Below are 19,994 nucleotides of genomic sequence, written 5' to 3'. Positions count from 1 at the left end.
CTGCGGCTGCGCAGGGGCGGGGAACGGTGAGCGCGCGAACCGCGATCATTTCAGAAACAGAAACAAAAAAATTAATATCCACACAGAGAGAAAGCTCGGGGCCTTAGAGCAGGCTCCGAGTCACTTCAATTTAAAAAAAAATTAAAGGTGTAATACCGGAGCGGGGGAGGGGCGGGTCAGGGTTTGGCGCGGGGCTATAAAAGGAGCGGGGCGTCGCTTCACGCGCTCTCTCTGTGCGATGGTGGCGGCGTTGCAGGAGCGCGAGGTGGGTAACGGTTGTGGGGGCAGCGTAACCGCCAAACTGCTGCCGTTTAAATTATGGAGAGGGCCCCGTTCTCGAGCATCCCTCTCGCCCCTTTTCGTCACCTCACAAATTAATGTAAATACTTTACTGCGTGAGTGCAAAATTCCTTTTTGCTTCCTCGACGGTAGGGAGGTCAAATTCTTAACGTGTCGCTTCTATCTCCCTGCAAGGGCCTTAAGACGTTCTGTATTTTGACTTTTTTTCAGGGAGGGGTGGTAGTGTCCCCTTTCTTTGGATATGGAGGGCTTTATTGGTGTCCCACCGGCTTCAGAGGTGGGTTATTACTGCAATAGTTTTAATGCAAACTCATTGTACGGTTCCCGTGGTAGTGCCCCCACCTCTGGGCCAGGTGACCTGGCTTTCAGTCCCAGCCACCGAATGGTGCGTGCGTGGGTGGGTGATATCACGGATGGGGGCGTTTAGACAGCGGTACGGAGCTGTGCCCAGTGTGGGGTTGGGTGATGAGTGGTGCCCGGCCGCTGGGCGAGTGTCGGGGCGGGGGTACCCGGGCCTGGCCTCCTTACCCGACACCAGGCCTCTGGGCCTGCGCTCGCTGCCGTAACCTCTGCCGGGTTTCTCTGGCTCGGCCTCGAGGTGGAGGGGAGCGCGGCTGTCCTTTTCCCTCCACCTCCCTCTCGAACCCGGCTACACCAAGACAGGCCCTGCTTCCATCTCTGCACAACGACCATTGCATTGATGTCAATGAGGCCTGTGACAACTTCCTGAGCCCCCACTGCGCCCTGACGTGATCCTGATATGCCTGTGAATTTCTTAGCATATCCCCATCTTCCTCCTAAGCCCCCCCCAAAAAAAGCTACAGCATTGCTGTACCTCTCCTTGAGAAGTTAAATACTCCTCTAAGGGTTGAAACGTGGATAGGTGTGTTTTTTGCAGTTCTCATGCCATGTGGGAATTTTAGGCCACATGTCTAGGAAGCTTTGAACTCTGAAGCTTGGGTGCTCTGTCCAGCATCAGGTTATAATTTTCAGAATGTGGCCACCCTGTGAGCACTGAAGTTCAAGGATGTTGGCTGGATGTGCATTCAGAAGTGACTGGTCATTGAGGTGTCTGTTTTTAGGGGTAGATGAGGAAGCCTGTAATTTATTCTAAATCTTGCATGTTGTGCTTAAGGTTTGCAGGTGAAAGACAATGCCCTGCAGAATGATCTACATGCTGCAGCCAGTGAGTCTGTTACGGTATGACAAAAACAGGCAGCTAGTCAGTTTTAACTAAGCTTAGGATTTTTGGGAGCTAAGGTGGAAGCTTTGAAGTAAAGGGCCAATAAGGTGATGTAAACTATTTCCATCTGCCAGTGTGGAAGATGGGAGAACTGAGGATTTTTAGTATGGTTTAAAGGACTTCCTAGTCCTGGTAAAGTCTAAGCATATGCAGTAAGGAGGGGCAGGTGTTCTTAATACAAACAAGCTGCTAGGAATACCAACTCTGGTTTAGTGCATTTATGTAAATAGTGAGAAGGTTTTAAAGCTGCAAATATGGATAGTCTTGTGGACATTTGTCCTCGTACCAATAACAGAAATGGGTCTTAAATGTAAACTAAATGGTGTTGGGTCGAAGGTAAAGAAGGATGTGAATTGAATTCCTCATGTACTGAGGCACAGTGAAAAGCTTTGCCTTGTGAGCAATACAGGCAGAGATAGTGTTGAAAGATTAGAATGCCCCTGGAGTTACGGCAAGATCTGTTTCAAGTTTTGAAATGATTTAAGGGGTATGTTGTATGGATTTTTTCAGGGAAAAGGAACAGGTGTGTTAACTTCTGTTGTGGAACCCAGAGTAAGGAAAATCAGGTTGCAAGTCTTGAAATTGCTCATTTTAGTATGAGACCACTGGGGAATCTGGCCTTTTTAATGTTTTGGAATTGCATCATGTATGCGCTATAATGAGGAGAAAGTGAGGTCTGCAGATGCTGGAGATCAGAGTGAAAATGTGTTGCTGGAAAAGGGCTTATGCCCGAAATGTCGATTCTCTTCCCTGGATGCTGCCTGACCTGCTGTGCTTTTCCAGCAACACATTTTCAGCTATGCACTATAATGAACCGTTTTGTGTAAACTTATTACACTATGCAAATATTTCTCAGATCTGAAACTGGCAAACTTGCAACTGTGAAATCTTGCATGGTCAATTTGAAGTTTCTCCCTATAACAATGATCAATTAGCTTAGTGTTTGATTTTTACCTCCCTCTAAAAGGGTTGCATTTGCTATTTCCCAGTCTGGTGGAATCTCGCCAAAATAAAGGATATTTTGGAAGATTAACACCAGTGCATCAAGTAGTTTTAGACCTTGACAGACATTAAGTCCATCTGAACCTGCAAATGTACTAAGAAGGTTTCATAAGTGTACTTAGTATCAATTTTCTCTTCGTCTCATCCCACTTGCAGCTTTTACTGGAATATCTTTGTATCTGAGGACAAAGGATGACATGCCAGCTTGTTCAATAAAGCAAAAAGATGTTGGTAATCTGAAACAAAATCAAAACTGGATAAAATATAGCAGAAGAGTTAATGGACTGAACAAATTCTGCTTTCAACAGAATACCAAATTGCTGAGTTTCTCCAGCAATTTTTGTGCCAATTCACTTCAACTAGCTCAGCTTTCATGCCCCCACAGGTGCTTTTTCATCTGTAAAATACCAGCTTAAGATGCAATCTTTTCACTTAAAAATTTAATAACTCTTGTCCAGGTGTGCCTATACTGATGGTAAGGATGTCAATAATTAATCATGTCTGCTGCTCTGAGGATAAGGTCATGGATGAGATTATGCAGTTGAGAAAATATTGTGAAGTTGATGAGAATGTGCCTACTGCACTGATGTCAGTAGGAGCCTATAGTGGTGGCAATGAAGTCCCAGTGAGTTGGTGGTTTTGTGAAAAATGTGTTCAGTCATAACTAGATTTCTTTAAACTAATGCATTGTACCTTGTTTCAGGTTGCTGTATTTGAAATTCTGTGAAACGGAAGTAGTTGGATTGAACTGCCTCAACTTGATTGCAGTTTCTATTAAGAAACTAAACTGTGAAGATGAAGACAAGTAGGTGAGAACCCTTTTGGATTTTATGGTTAGCACTCTTGATCAAGGTTCTGTCATGCTTTAAGTAGGCATAAACCTGGAATTGAGTGCTGAAAGTAACTCTTCTTTGCAACCCATACCTGGTTACAATCCTCCAGCTGTGGTACAATGATGAAGGGACAATTCTTTGACACCACTGCATTAGAGTGCTTTAAAATTTTGTAAAATAGGTGTTCTCGTTGTGATAGCTATCTCATTAGAAGGTTTTGATCTTGTTTGTGGATGGTATAACTATACAAGTGCTGTATAAAATTCTCTTTGTATTTGAAAAACAAGGTGGAAATTAAGCAAGTGTGGTGTTGCAACTTGAAAGACATGGGCATTTCTATGCTGTAAACTTGAAGAGGATGGCCTTTTTCCACCTGAAAGGTACGAGTGCAAAATGGTGATGATTTTTAAGATTGTCATGGCAGGTGTCAATTGCTTTAATCTATCAGGCACTGCAGGCTGGCTTGCAATTGTTAAATTATAACATTTGTCCTTTTATAAAGTGAGTTTTTATTTTATTGATGTCCAGTTTCAATTGTTTGCATGTAAAAAAAATTTATAGAACAGCTAGGGCTTCAGTGCAGTAACAAATGTGCACAAATGTAGTACTTTGTAACAAAGTTACTCACCTTGGAAAGGAACTAATGTAACTTGAACTTTCACAATTTAGCCACTGCTGGTTTCTTCCACTTCTATGGGTTACATAGCTTCTATCAAATCCATCCGTAGAAAAAAGTCCAAAATACATAGGCAAAGCCTGTTACAGCTAAGAACTAATTGTTTTTTTGACCAAAGATTGCTGGTTTTCTTGAACCATCTGTTCTGCAGTTGTGATGAATGCCAAAATGTTCAACTGCTCTGATTGACAGTGAATGACATGGCCTTCTGAACATGTTAAAGCCTCTTCTCAATGCTATATCGGGTAGTTCAGTGCAGAATTAGTACATATCTTGGCTATCAAACTCCTAGTGAGGTAGCTTCATTTGGAAACTGGAATTTAGTCTGTTAGCATGCTGAATTTGAAAGCTTGCATAACTTACAGAATGCATTTAAGTTGAATATCCAATTGTATTACAGTAAGGTGGAGTAACATTGCTGAAAGGTATCCCTCTTAATAGGGATATGAAGAATAGACAATGATCCAGGTGAGCAAAGGAACTTGGGTTTGAGTGTTAAGGAATGTGGCTTTTGAATGTGTGGATGACAATGGTTGCAGGTCTTGGATAATGGTGATGAGTTTTCAGTGGCAGCATTTGTATACAAGATTAAACTTTTTATAAAGTCAGCAATGTATGAAAGTGCCTCTTGCACAACAATAAATTGCTATTTTACTTTTGAGTTGCTATTACATGGTGTGTAAGTTAATGACAGGTCATAAAGGAAAGTGCATTGCAGTTAAATTAATTGCTCCAGGGTTTGGGGTACACTGCCAGACAAAACTATGTAGGGCTGGTCTGAAACTGCCCTATGCACTGGCTTCTGAAATCTGCTGATAAACATTTTAGTTGAATGTGATGCTGTAGCACTTGGCATGAGGTCTATCCCAACTGAAACTTAACCATAGATTCATGTTGTTGGAAATGCCTCAAAGAGTAAACTTTGTAGTTCTCGCTTTACTTGTTGGATTATGCTATTAACCAGCAAGATTAAACTACAAACAGTTGCTTGGTCTTCCATGGGTATTTCCTGAAGGCTGGTGAATCTGGTGTGCATGCCTGTTGAGTTTTTGGACAATTTGTATTTTAGGTCTTATTGCAAAGTTCTGAGGGATATCCAGTCCATGTGAGATGATCTCTGGAAACTTTATTACCAGGTAAGGAATGTGAAGCATTGATCAATGGTAGGCTTGTTTGCTGTTCTCTGGTGAGAAGCTCTTCCTTTTTAGAAAGTATTGGCTCACTTCCATGAGCAGGTTGCTACTACAAGAGCTCTTGCCTAGATAAGGAAAGCTGCACAATTAATTTGAATGTAGGCCTGATTGTAGCATTACAAATACAGCACAGAAAAAATATTAAACCCAATGTGTCTTTCCTTTAAAAGATTCAGACTATTTTCTGGCTCCCTGCTGATAAGGCTTGTTTGCAGGATTATTGTTCAACTACCAGTTCTGTAGTGATGAGTCTTCTGTTCAACTGCTGTGTGAAAAACAATGAACAAAATGATTTGTTCTGAACAGACTGCTTTTATCAGCTTCTACTTCATTAGATTCAAATTTTGAAATAAATTTTGGATCTTATGGCCTTTTTTCTAAAGCTATCAAGACTGCTCAGAAGTAAATCACCTGGCACTTTTTATCTTCAGGTATGTTAAGTTTTTATAGTTAAAACTTCTGTATATGCATCAATCAGATTTAAAATGCACTGATGTATCTGCACCCAGCAGTAGTTCCTGCTGGATGTTCATAAAACAGTGCTATACTAATTCAGCATTTTGCATCGTTGGTTGGCAGGCTCCTCATGTTTGTTAACTTGGTTTTTCAGCTGGTACATTCAATGCTATACATTGAACTGAATTTAACTTGGCTGTGTTTCTAGTAAAACCATTGATATTTTTAATCAATAGGTCTCAGCTGAAGATTGCAGTGATTACTACACAATTAACAGGTACAGCAGTTTTAGAAAATAGCCTTTTACAATGCAAAAATTAAGTAGCTAGTCAGTCTGTTGCAGTTTTCCAAAAGTTTAGTATGACATTAGAGTTCTATGCTGAAACTAAATATACAACTACTTAGCTGAATAGCTACTTGATGGTTGACATAATTGGTCACTTACCAAGGCTGCCAGAATGATTGTTTCTGGTCTGCTGTGGAAATGACCATAAAGCAAGAAACCATCCCAGCATGTTACTGTTAGTAACAGGTGGGAACATTTCCTGCTGTAAAACAGAACTGCTTTATAGTGTTAATGTTTTCTTTAACTGCTGGATGAAGGTGGTGGAGAAAGTGATATGTTGAGAAGAGGGAGTGGATAGATGGGAAAGATGGACATTCTGGCTATTGAGGGAGTGCAGCATAGGTTCACCAGGTCAATTCCTGGAATGGCAGGACTACCTTACGCTGATAGACTGGAGCAACTGGGCTTGTATACCCTTGAGTATCGAAGATTGAGAGGGGATCTGATTGAGACATGGATTATTAAAGGATTGGACACTGGAGGCAGGAAACATGTTTCTGCTGATGGGTGAGTGCTGAACCAGAGGATACAACTTAAAAATACAGGGTAGGCCATTTAAGACAGATGAGAAACTTCTTCTGAGTGGTGGCTGTGTGGAATGCTCAGCCCCAGAGGGCAGTGGAGGCCCAGTCTCTGGATTCATTTAAGAGTTGGATAGAGCTCTCCAGGTTAGTGGAATCAAGGGTTATGGAGATGAGGCAGGAACAGGATATTGATTTAAGGATCAGCCATGATCATAAATGGTGGTGCAGGCTCAAAGAGCAGAATGGCCTACTCCTGCACCATTGTCTATTGACTTGTCAAGAGGTTGATGGGACTGGGAGAAGGGAAAATTAGGAAACTGATGAAATCAACATTAATCCTGTGGTTGCAGGGTGTCAGATCAGGCATTCAGGTGGTTGGGGTTTGATAGAGGCCTAGGACCTGCATGTCCTTGGTGGAGTGGAAGGGGAATTGAAACTGAATAATATAACTATAAATTGCACACTGGTCAAAGTGGCACTGTCCAATCTGCTCTGCTCCGTTCTACTTCTAGAGCATAGGACTTCATTCACCTTATCCCGTTTGTTTAGTCCTTGATGTGTCTGCAACAGTAGCTGAACTCAGTCAGTGCCCCAGAAGCATCTCTCATCCAAATAATACACTTGTGAAGAGCTCGCTTCATAAATCTTGATATAACTTCCCTAGTGATTCCTTTTTACATGTCTTAAACTCATTACATGGCTTGGTCAAACTAGCAAAACTGAAGGAAAGCCTTAGAATTGACTATCTGAAGCTTCATGACCTCTTAAACAATGTCATTAATTGCAGGAAGTACAGAATTGACAGCATTATTTACTGATCTCTTTCTATAGGTTGGAGGGCACCATTACAAAGGGAAAAGCTCCTGAAAATTTAGTTTGACTTGGTCTCACATTGGCAGTTTTCCTTTTCAGGCAAGTTTTTTTTTTCTTAAATACTTTGATTCTGTCTCTGCTCTGACACTTTCAGATTGCTATCTGCAAGCACAAATATCTTGGTGAACTTTTGTAGTACTTGCTATAGGTTCAAGTGTGGTCACTTCAAAGAGGGTTTTGGTGCAAATCCAGGAACTCTTAACGCTATGACCAAAGAGCATATCCTGTGAAAGTTGCCACAAATATGTATTTAGTGGTATATGCACATGGGATACATACGCTTTTAAAGCAAAGTCAGAATTTGAATGCAGCCCTTGGCATTATTAATGGTGAATTGCTTATCAGCTTTAATCTTGTCACTGCATTAACACTGAATTTTGGTTACTGGCTGTTCAAGCCTTCATGTAAAATTGGATGACATCCTTCATTTGATTCTTGCACTTTGGGTTGCTTTTTACTGTGCAAAAGGAACTTTATAAAATCTGCATAGAAATTAATTTTACTCTATTTAATGTTTTAGGAGATGTCAAACAAAATGGAAACCTGACTGAAGAGACCAACTTAATGGTTATTGTTGCAGTGCTAAGTTACAACTCATTTCATCTCATTTTGCATGTTTATACTTTTGACCATATGCAAATTTGAATCTGGCTTTGGATCCTTAGATTAAGGATCATTAAAGGAGGAAACTAATTTGTACCATTTTGTAAAAAGTTCATTTAGTTCAAACTTTGTAGCTTGTATATTTCATAATAAAGGAATTGATCTCCAACTTTTTGGTTTGACTTGTATATTGCCTGTAATGTGGTAATGTCTCATGGTGAACATTTCTCAACTGAATCAACATTAGCAAAGATTGAGAATTAGTCTATTTCAGAATCTGAATTTTAGGAGTGGAATTTACATTGAAGGAAAAACGTTGAGTGGAACACCAGGGAAGAACTTCCTAATGTTCTACCCAGGAGACCAAACCCCTTAAACATTAAGATAGCCTAAACTACTTTTAAAGGTAAGTGCCAGGTGGTGTTCTGGATGCAAGTAAATTACTTGTCTTGAATCAGAACACTTCTTATACTTTTCAAAAAAGTTGGAATAACTTAACAGTAATTAAACTCAACACTAATTGTTGTGAAATCATAACATCCCATTAACACACTTGGTAAAGGCAAATTCAGTAAATGTTTCATGCAATTCTCCAGTCCAGGATGAAAAACAAAACAATAGCAGGGAAATTAGTTTCTACAATCTTCTCCAATCACCATAGTACAGTTTCCAAACCCACTCCTCTCAAGTTTAACCCTGTCCATTCAGGTTACTACTTTTTTCCAACTTATTCAGTGGTCTACTTGGATTCAAATAGACAGGTTTACACCCTTTTTTAAAAAAAGGGTACGTTTTTATAACCACAGCTTGATCTGAAATGTGTATACTGGTCTGAAGACCTGTATCAGTCCACATTGATACAAAAGATGAACTCCTGGTGTGTATCAGTGAGTGGATTCATCAAGTCAATCTGCAAATGGTTACATGTGGTGTTTAATTTCTTTTTAATGTAGCTCACATAGTAGTCTTACCCATCCTGTAAGGAAATTTTCTATCTTGTGTAAAATGCTTGAGTTGGTCACAAGGTTCCTGCACCTGGCCAATATAGCTTCTATACCTAATGAATTTTGAATGCACCTTCTGATAAAACTAGGCATCAAATAGAATTAAATTAATGTGATTGTGAAATACTAGTACCAATGGATTCTGCTGCTTTAATTTAAAATTATTCACAAATTATGGTTTCATGGACTTGGATGTTTGCAGCCAAGGACAAATGGTATCTCATTTATAAAATGCTGGAGAAACAGGTAATTTTGAGTCCTGTGAATGGGCACTTGATATACCAGGCAAAGTCACTAGGGGGCAGCAATAAATTATCCACTACAACAAAAGCTTTTAAAATATCTTGACTGGGAGTATATGCCCTAACAAATCTTGGAAGTTAACATTCAGTGAAGATTTTGCATTAACCTTCAGCTAAAATTTGACCTGTAACTTGCAAACTGTTTTGGACTCTTCATACTATGGCTATAAAAGGGTGCATTTGTCCTTTTTTTTTGGAAGAGGTACAAAGCTTTTTGAATCCAATAAAGGAAACAGCTTGTAAGCCTTTGTTTTTAAAAACTGTTGATAAAAAGTCAAAACAATGGCCCTTTTAAAAGGGAGAGGAGTAAAGAGACAAATGCAGCACATGGTCAGTGCAGGAGAGAAAGAAACCTGCACTGCTAACTGACACAGCAGTGAACCTGCAGAGTTATTGCCTATGCTGATGAACTCATGTATCACCAGACATCTGAGTGCATCTAGGAAAATTCAGAACTGATCTTGGAAGAACTTTTTGGGAGAGGTCACAGCACAAACAAGTGAATAGTTTGAAGTGTAGCCTTGCACGAAGTCTGCAGTAGTGAGTAGAGTGGGTTCTTGATGTTTTAAGATGTCTCTTGATTAAACTTAAAAGCATAAGCCATAAGTATTAGGTTAGCCTGGAGCAGTATTTCATAGAGGGATAAGACAGCTATTTTCTGGGTCTTCAGAAAATAGCCTGACCCTTGAAGTGATATGCCCTTGTCAGATGTGTGTTTAGGGAGCATTTGCAGACATAATCCTCAATAACACAATAAATGCCATTGATTGCAAATTCTACAAATCAAATGGATTGGTTGGAGCAACAGGTGATGAGAAATTTACAAGAGCAAGGGGCTACGTTGGAAAAGGTAGGAAGTGATGGATTCCTGGGAAGGTAGCACAAACAACCAAGTTTCAGGTATAGAGACTGGCTCTAATGCAATGAGGGGTATGTCAGGTTCCAAGAGATCAATTGTGTTAAGGGACTGTAGTCTGAGGCACAGGCATTTCTGTGGCCAGCAGCAAAAAAATCAATGGCGTTGCTTCCCTGATGCCAGTATCAAGGATGTCTGTGGGTGCAGAATGTTCTCAACAGGCCCAGCATAAGGTCATTGTACACATTGGAACCAGTGACATAAGAAAGGAAAAGGATGAGATTCTGAAGGGAGAATATAGAATTAGGCAGGAATTTAAAGACTAGGTCCTCGAGTAGTAATATCTGGGTTACTCCCAGTGAGGGTAGGAATAAGAGGATAAAGCAGCTGAATGTATGTCTGAGGAGCTGCTGTAAGGGAGAAGGATTCACATTTTTGGATCATTGGAACTTTTAGGATAGAAGTGACGTGTACACGAAGGATAGGTTGCACCGGAATTGGAAGGGGACTAATATACTGGCAGGGAGATTTGCTAGTGCTGCTTGGGAGGATTTAAACTAGTAAGGTGGGGGTTGGGACCCAGGGAGAGTGTGAGGAAAGAGATCAATCTGAGACTGGTACAGTTGAGAAAAAGTGTCAGGGACAAAGCAGAGAACAAGGTAGGACTGATAAACTGCATTTATTTCAAAGCAAGAGGCCTAGCAGGAAAGGCAGATAAACTCAGGGCATGGTTAGGAACATGGGACTGGGATATCATAGTAACTACAGAAGTGTGGCTCAGGGATGGACAGGACTGGTAGTTTAATATTCCCAGATAGAAGTCTCACAGGAAGGGGGGGAGGGTGAGGTGCTTCTGATAAGGGATAACATTACAGCTGTGCTAAGGGAGGATATTCCCGGAAATGCATCCAGGGAAGTTATTTAGGTGCAGCTGACAAATAAGAAAGGGGTGATCACATTATTGGGATTGTATTATAGATCCCTTAATAGTGGGAAATTGAAAAGCAAATTTGCAAGGAGATCTCAGTTCTCTAAGAATAATAGGGTGGTTATGGTGATTTTCCAAATGTAGATTGGGACTGCCATAGTGTCAAGGGTTTAGATGGAAAGGAATTGTGTGTACAAGAAAACTTCCTGATTCAGTATGTGGGTGTAGCTACTAGAGAAGGTGCAAAACTTGACCTACTCTTAGGAAATAAGGCAGGACAGGTAACTGAGGTGTCAATGGGGGAGCACTTTGGGGCCAGTGACCATAATTCTATTTGTTTTAAAATAGCCATGGAAAGGGATAGACCACATCTAAATGTTGAAGTTCTAAATTGGAGAAAGAGTAATTTTGACTGTACTAGGCAAGAACTTTCAAAGCTGAAAATGTGTTGCTGGAAAAACGCAGCAGGTCAGGCAGCATCCAGGGAACAGGAGAATTGACATTTCGGGCATAAGTCCTTCTTCAGGAATCTTCAAGAAGGGCTTATGCCCAAAACGTCGATTCTCCTGTTGATTCCTGAAGAAGGGCTTATGCCCGAAACGTCGATTCTCCTGTTCCCTGGATGCTGCCTGACCTGCTGCGCTTTTCCAGCAACACATTTTCAGCTCTGATCTCCAGCATCTGCAGACCTCACTTTCTCCTCAAAGACCTTTCAAAGGCTGACTGGAGGCAGATGTTCACAGGTAAAGGGATGGCTGGAAAATGGGAAGCCTTCAGAAATGAGATAATGAGAGTCCAGAGACAGTATATTCCTGTTAGGATGAAAGGAAAGGCTGGTAAGTGTGGGCAATGCTGGATAACTAAAGAAACTGAGGGTTTGGTTAAGAAAAGGAAGGAAGCATCATGTCCAGTATAGACAGGATACAAAGTTAAAAAATCACACAACACCAGGTTATAGTCCAACAGGTTTAATTGGAAGCACACTAGCAACTAGGGAGAGAATTGGGCCTTTCAAAGATCAGCAAGGCAGCCCTTTTGTGGAGCTGCAGGAGATGGGGGAGATACGAAACAAGTGTTTTGCATCAGTGTTTACCGTGGAAAAGGACATGGAAGATATAAAATGTAGGGAAATAGATGGTAATATCTTGAAAAATGTCTATATTACAAAGGGGGAAGTGCTGTATGTCTTGAAAGGCATAAAGCTGGATAAATCCCCAAGACCTGATCAGGTATTGCCTAGAGCTTTGCAGAAAGCTAGGAAAGTGATTGCTGGGCCCCTTGCTGAGGTATTTGTATCATTGATAGTCACAGGTGAGATGCCAGAAAACTAGAGGTTGGCTAACATGGTGCCACTAAGAAAGGTAAGGACAAGTCGGGGAACTAGACCAGTGAGCCTGACGTCGGAGGGCAGGTTGTTGGAGGGAATCCTGAGGGACAGGATGTACGTGTATTTGAAAAGTCAAGGACTGCTTCTATGAGAGGGAGATAACTGGCAGTGATTTAATGAGAGGGTTTTCATGCCTCCGTCAAAGAGCATAGTTGAGAAGGTGAATCCTTTATGGTAACCTCAGCAAATTCAGGAACTGAATCCATGCTGATGGCATCACTCTTCACAAGCCAGCCAACCTGAGTTAACCTGTGTGAATACCTCACCTAAAAAAATGGCACCTTCACCAATTTTTATATGAACCTTGAATTGTTCTAATTTATGACTAACACCATTGTTGATATCCATGGGAGTGTCCTTTGTCATAATTTTTAGTTTTCAACTGAAGTGTTATTTTTTAAAATTTTATGCTTAAGTCCATCATAGCAGCTGAACCCACATTCTTGATAGTTGTGGATGAGCCGATATGCTAGAGAGAAGTGTACTTCTCTGTTCCTAACCGTAATAGTTAGTCAGAGAAACCCATATCTCACTGGTGACATTGTATTCTATTTGGAATAGTATCCATGTTAAAGCAAAACTCAACTGAGAGTGGGATCTGTTCATCTTTGTGTGGGCTGGGAACCCTAATATTTCTTGGATCTTTCTGCATTGATATTTCTTTACTTTAAAACACCACCAAATTGACATTACTTATTGGTGTCGGCAATAATATTGCTGACAAAGAAAACGGTCATAAAAAGTTATCTGCCGGCAGCAAAATAAGAGGAAAATGGTGCTGACATCTGAATTTCCAGCATCTTTGGATTTGCTTTTAACATGACAGATGCTGTTCAGAACAATTGGGCATTCAAGTATTTTCTTGACATTAACTGGCACACTCATGATAAGCCAGCACACACAAACACACTGGAACTCCATATTTGGATTATCACCAATATAATTTGCAGTTTTAAAAAACTTGAAAAATCCATATGAGGCATTTAGAATCATAGTGGCCTTTCTGAGAAACTCAGCTAATATTTGTGGCATACCAGACTGACCAAGTGGATAGTAGTTAGCTCTGCTGCCTCACAGCGCCAGAGATCTGGGTTCAATTCCCACCTCAGGCAACTGTCTGTGTGGAGTTTGCACATTCTCCCCGTGTCTGCGTGGGTTTCCTCCCACAGTCCAAAAAGGTGCAGGTCAGGTGAATTGGCCATGCAAAATTGCCCGTAGTGTTAGATGTAGGGGAATGGGTGAGTTGCTCTTTGGAGGGTCGGTGTGGACTCGTTGGGCCGAAGGGCCTGTTTCCACACTGTAAGTAATCTAATCTAATCATGTGAAGCAGGTAACAAAAACAAACAAGCTTTATTACTGACCAAACAACAGAGGTCCCTGGTTTGGATCTCTCACAAAGATAGTGGACAGTGCTTAAATTAATCTTAAATTATGGCACAAGGACAACGGAGCCATATGCTCCATAAATGGAAGCTGAGAGACCATCTGAAATGTGATTGTAGCTATGTGTCCCTGACCATGAAACTCATTAGCCTGGCCACTAGATGTGTGTGGGAGGCAGCTAATTTCTGCATTCTGTATCTCAGGAAGCCAGTAAATAGGTAGCCAATACTTTATCTTCTAAACTAATCTCACTTATGACAGACAATGGAAATACATTTATGTGTTCTCCACTCAATGTTTAGGAAATACCATGCAGAATGCTCAAACATAGCCCTATCTTATGTGTCCTGACAAGTACATTTGTTACACAAATTGGGTAGCAGTCTGGATTCAGAACGGAACTAGAGGCTAAAGATGTCAGCAAGTTATTCAATAAGAAGAGACACACATGAGTCCTGTGTGCTCACAGGTACACATTCAAGCAGGAGTCAGTAATCAGAAATGAGAAACATGGCTCATGTTTTTTTCTTCATATTACTATATTAAGCCAAAGAACTCAGAAATTATGTGTGAAACCTTTCTTGATTCTATGTCACTGCTACATCTAAATGTTTGTCCACTGTGTCATAGAATGCTATGAAAATCGAATTCAATTTGTTTTATTGTCACATGTACTCAATGAGGATAGTGAAAAGTTCATTAGTCACTATCTCAGGTACAGTGTACCTAAGTACAATCCTTAAAGAATTGAGAAATGAAGGAAAAAAAGGTTCCATTACAGCTGTACACAATCAGAAAAAACACAAAGAACAATGTTAAGAAGACAAACATGACAGTCTCCCTCCAAAGGCTATCTATCGCAGGCATCTCCACCGACTCCACTTCAGAGGCTGAGTGTCAGAGTCTGAGAGAAGGGAGGTGAGATGAAAAGAAAGAACAGTCAGGAGATCTGGCTGGAGCGTCCTACTCTGTCGCCATCTTAATTTCCCTTAATAACCCTGCAAAATATTCCTTAATATAATTAGCATAATGACAAATGTTATTCATTATCAACATTGCCGCAACTTTTTTCTTTCTAATACTCTACTGTTTATTATACTGCGCGGTATATTCACATCATTGGAATAAGGAAAAGTATACTTGCATTTATATGCTGCCTTTCATAATATCAACATATTTCAATGTATTTTATATCCAAAGAGTACTTTGGAAGCAATATTGGTGGCACACATAAATATGGGAATAGGGGTTCCAACAGCTCTGGCAGACTGATTTCTCCTTCCTTGCAAAATCGAACCTCAGTGGATTTTATGGGTTACAAGCTGACAAGTAAAAACATGTAAAAAGATATATCATTTTTTCTTTTGTTCTGCCTGTTGGCAGTGCTTATGAAGCAATTACAGTGGTTTGTTCTCCTCAATCTCTATTTGTTGAAAAGAAAACATTTAATCACGGAGGTTGGCAATGAGAAGAAGGTGTGTCCCTCAAATGTAGATGGACATTTTTAGAGACTGGAATCTATTCATTCTTTGAAAGGAATAGCCCACACCATTTATGAACTGCCCAGAGATTTACAGCATGCTTACAATAGATGGCACCATCTGGAAACAATTACAACTCAGTGAATTACACCGTCAACCAAAACTATCCTAAGAAAAATCATGACAGAAAAAATGGCGTGACATTTGATCTGAAGTGGTAACTTGAACCAAAAGCAAATACTTATACTCTAGGTGAAACAGACTAAAACAAAAACAAAATTAATGTTGGTCAATACACTGTGTAATGAGCAAACTACTTTATAGTTTCAAACCATTTTGATCCACTTGCAATATTGGTGCTGGAGAAAATTCTAGTTATTCCTTGTGGTAAAATTTCACCAATAAATTTGTTTTTTTTAATCTTTGTATTAAATATGGCAATACTCCATTTCATAAATTTAGAATTATATTTGCTATGGAGACTGACAGCACCATATAAGCTAGAGTTTTAATGTATTTAACAGTTTAAATTAACAGCTTTTGACACTCTGCCTCATAGGCTTTAATGCTTGAAATCCCAGGTGCCTCCTGGAATGCACACAGGAGGATCGTCATCCTGGCCAAATAATTGGTTACCTATTTAGCAGGATTTATGAGTATGTTTTATATAATCAGTGACCAATCTAAATAGTCTGATTTAAAGTATTAAATATTAATATTATTTCTACCTAAGCTCTTCCTTTTATATCTGTTTGTCCTCTCCGTGGCTGGTTAGCAAGGTTAGATCATATGGAACAGAGAGAGAACTAGCCATTTGGATACAGAACTCGCTCAAAGGTAGAAGACAGAGGGTGGCGGCAGAGGGTTGCTTTTCAGGCTGGAGGCCTGTGACCAGCAGTGTGCCAGAAGGATCGGTGCTGGGTCAACTGCCTTTAATCATTTATGTAAATGTTTTGGAGATGAACGTAGGAGTTGGGAGGTCATGTTGCGGCTGCACAGGACTTTTAGGCCACTATTGGAATGCTGCATGCAGTTCTGGTCTCCCTGCTATAGAAAGGATGTTGTGAAATTTAAAAGGGTTCAGAAACGATTTACAAGGAGGTTGCCAGGGTTGGAGGGTTTGAACTGTAGGGAAAGGCTGAATAGACTGGGGTGATAAACTGGGGCGATTTTTCCCCTGAGCGTCAGGGGCTGAGAGATGACTTTATAGAGGTTTATAAAATCATGAGGGGCATGGTTAGGTTATATAAACAAGGTCTTTTCACCAGAGTGAGTGAGTCCAAAACTGGAGGGGATTTAAGGTGAGGGGAAAGATTTAAAAGGGCCCTAAGGGGCAACTTTTTCACACAGAGGGTGGTGCGTGAACGGAATGAGCTGCCAGCGAAGCGGTAGAGGCTGGTACAATTACAACATTTAAAAGGCATCTGGATAGGAATATGTATAGGAAGGGTTTAGAGGGATATGGGCCAAATGCTGGCAAATGGGACTAGATTAGATTAGCATATCTGCTCAGCATGGAGAAGTTGGACTGAGGGTCTGTTTTTGTGTTGTATATCTCTGACTGTATGACTGTATTTCTGTAGGTGTCTGCTAATTCACCCACATGCCATATGTGAATCCAGAGACTGGAGCCTGGATTTTTTTCTGTATTGAACTAAAAACATAACTTGTTTCTCTGTACTTGGATATTAAAACTCCAGTAACTTCTGGACAGCCTGGGAACAACTCTTCTGTGTGTAAAATTTGGTGAGACCATTCTCATACCTTTGTTCTTTATTGGGACATCAATTATAGTTTGCTGGGAGGTTGATATACAATCTTCGACCTTCCCCGTTTTTGTATGGTCATTCCTCTGCTTTAAAAATTAATGTACTCCACCAAATCACTTGTTACTAGGATATGGACCTTCCTGAATCAATTGATTTTGCTCCATGACCTCAATTTGTCTGCTCAGTTGAATTACCTTTGTGAAGTTTAAATCATGTGTTGATGACAAGTGGTCAGACAATTTTTCATCCATGACTCCAATAAGAATTCTGTCCATCCTCGAAAGTTCTCTGAAAGTCTCTGCAGATCATTTGTAAATCCATTAATACTTACTTCTTTTCTTTGGTTACACTTGATAAATTTAACTCCGTCAAGAACAGTATTAGTTTGCAGATTGAAGAAAATATAAAGTGCATTTATTAATCCAGTTGTCACTTCTTCCTCATCAACGTGTCCAGTTAGCATATCATCTGCACACCCATCCAATATGGGTGGCTGACCTTCTCAGTGAAATCTGAAATAGTGTGAGACCTGGTGCATTTGGTGTAATTCAGTCATGTTCCTGCCTATTTGTCACTGCTGTCTTTCATTCTTGCTTCCTCCTGTATGATATTCTTGGTCATCACAAAATAAAACACTAACTTTATTAAGAAACATTTTGCTGTGCCTTCACCTTGGTACAAGGTTTGACAAGAGAGAGCAAGACCATGTGACATTGCTTCATTTCCTTTGATTATGTATATAATCTTAACAATTTGCCCCTTAACCTATTATACAACAATATTAACAGGAAAATGTGAAATAAATTTTTACCAATTGTTTTCTAACAAAGGGGATATCCAGTATCCAGTATATCTGGAGGCCCATATATTCATGCTGCATGTTGAAGGATAAAGAAACACAGACTAAAAGGCAGGAAGAAAGGGTGGACACCTCTACTGGGGGTGGTCTGTTCTGATGAGAATGCCAAGACCAGCATCAGGTTTACAGCTAATTTGATGTTGTATTGTGAATATATTTAAGGTAAAACAGAATGATAACTTGCATCCTTAAAGGTTTATAGGGTTGAAGAGCTATAAACATATTTGTATCTCAATGATATTTTCTTTGGAAGTGATTTCTTTTGTTGTAGTGCCGACACAAAAAATTGTTTTGGGACCCACGCCGCTATTGAAAAAGAGGTGTGGCACGGTGGCACAGTGGTTAGCACTGCTGCCTCACAGCACCAGAGACCCGGGTTCAATTCCCGCCTCAGGCAACTGTCTGTGTGGAGTTTGCGCGTGGGTTTCCTCCGGGTGCTCTGGTTTCCTCCCACAGTCCAAAGATGTGCAGGTCAGGTGAATTGGCCATGCTAAATTGCTCGTAGTGTTAGGTGAAGGAGTAAGTGTAGGGGAATGGGTCTGGATGGGTTGCGCTTCGGCGGGTCGGTGTGGACTTGTTGGGCCGAAGGGCCTGTTTCCACACTGTTAGTAATCTAGGTCTAGCCCTGCCTCCAGTGTGCTAGTGCAGTCTTTAGCCACCTGAGGAAACAGATGTTCAAGGACTACAACATCAGATCTGAAACTAAGATCATGGTTTGCACCCTCCTGTGTGGCTCTAGGACATGGGCTGTCTACAGCAAACACCTTAAGGTGCTGGAGCAGTACCACCTGCGCAAGATCCTTTAAATCCACTGGGAGGAAAGACGTACCAACACCAATGTCCTCGACCAGACCAGCACACCCAGCATCGAGGCACTGACCCCCCTTGATCAGCTACGATGGGCTGGGCTTTTCATCCTCATCATTGACACGAGACTCCACAAGCAAGCACTCTACTCCCAGCTCCGAAACTGCAGGTGAGCCCCAGGTGGACAGAGGAAACACTTCAGTGATACCCTCAAAGCCTCACTGCTGAAGTCCGGCATTTCCAGAAACGCCTAGAAATCACTGGGCCAAGACAGTCCAAAGTGAAGGGGAAGCATCTAGGAGGCACAAACACCTCGAAACTCACAGTCAGGAAAAAGCAGAAGCCAGGTGCAAGCAGTGAAAGGGACCTGCTGCCACATCAATGCCCCACCCACTCCTTCCTGTGACCACCTTCCGCTCCAAGATTAGCTTAGGAACATGGCATCAATTAGGTTAGGAACATGGCAACAAGGAGGTTAGGAACATGGCATCAATTTCAAAGGAGGGTGCCTGTAAACAGGAAAGTGGTTTGAAGTGTGTATACTTCAATGCAAGAAGTATACGAAATAAGGTAGGTGAACTTGCAGCGTGGGTTGGTACCTGGGACTTCGATGTTGTGGTTATTACGGAGACATGGGTAGAACAGGGACAGGATTGGCTGTTGCAGGTCCCAGGGTTTAAATGTTTTAGTAGGGGCAGAGGGGGGGGAAAAAGAGGGGGAGGTGTGGCATTGCTTGTCAAAGATAATATTACAGTGGTGGAAAGGACGATGAATGAGGACTTGCCATCTGAGGTAGTTTGGGCTGAGGTTAGGAATAGGAAAGGTCAGGTCACCCTGTTAGGAGTCTTTTACAGGCCTCCCAATAGTCCTAGAAACGTAGAAGAAAGGATAGGGAAGGTGATTCAGGAGATGAGTGACAGTAATAGGGTGGTTGTTATGGGCGACTTTAACTTTCCTGATATTGATTGGGAAAGCTATAGCTCAAGTTCGTTAGATGGGACAGTGTTTGTTCAATGTGTGCAGGAGAGTTTCCTGACACAATATGTAGACAGGCCAACAAGAGGTGAGGCCATACTGGATTTGGTTCTGGGTAACGAACCAGGCCAGGTGTTAGAATTAGAGGTAGGTGAGCACTTTGGGGATAGTGACCATAATTCAGTGATTTTTAC

General features: G+C 41.0%; 1 long non-coding RNA gene and 2 other non-coding genes across 7 annotated transcripts; all 3 read left to right on the top strand.

Moving 5' to 3' along the window:
• Window positions 1-219: 219 nt before the first annotated feature.
• LOC122564078 lies at window positions 220-7,486 on the top strand. 5 transcript variants are annotated; one of them, XR_006315815.1, is made up of 8 exons: window positions 220-265; window positions 3,249-3,350; window positions 3,666-3,758; window positions 4,455-4,522; window positions 5,124-5,190; window positions 5,418-5,678; window positions 5,940-5,980; window positions 7,405-7,486. It is a non-coding gene; the product is annotated as an uncharacterized LOC122564078 (long non-coding RNA). The 5 variants fall into 5 exon arrangements; XR_006315812.1 differs by having other exon boundaries at window positions 3,249-3,354; window positions 5,631-5,678; XR_006315811.1 differs by having other exon boundaries at window positions 3,249-3,354.
• Window positions 4,908-5,040, top strand: LOC122564256. The gene has a single exon (XR_006315851.1). It is a non-coding gene; the product is annotated as a small nucleolar RNA SNORA18 (small nucleolar RNA).
• LOC122564252 lies at window positions 5,734-5,868 on the top strand. The gene has a single exon (XR_006315848.1). It is a non-coding gene; the product is annotated as a small nucleolar RNA SNORA8 (small nucleolar RNA).
• Window positions 7,487-19,994: the final 12,508 nt, after the last annotated feature.

The sequence above is a fragment of the Chiloscyllium plagiosum genome, chromosome 28 (assembly GCF_004010195.1).
Source record: "Chiloscyllium plagiosum isolate BGI_BamShark_2017 chromosome 28, ASM401019v2, whole genome shotgun sequence".
Taxonomy (NCBI): Eukaryota; Metazoa; Chordata; class Chondrichthyes; order Orectolobiformes; family Hemiscylliidae; genus Chiloscyllium; species Chiloscyllium plagiosum.
Note: the sequence above shows the minus strand (reverse complement) of the source record. Positions and strands in the feature narration are given on the sequence as shown.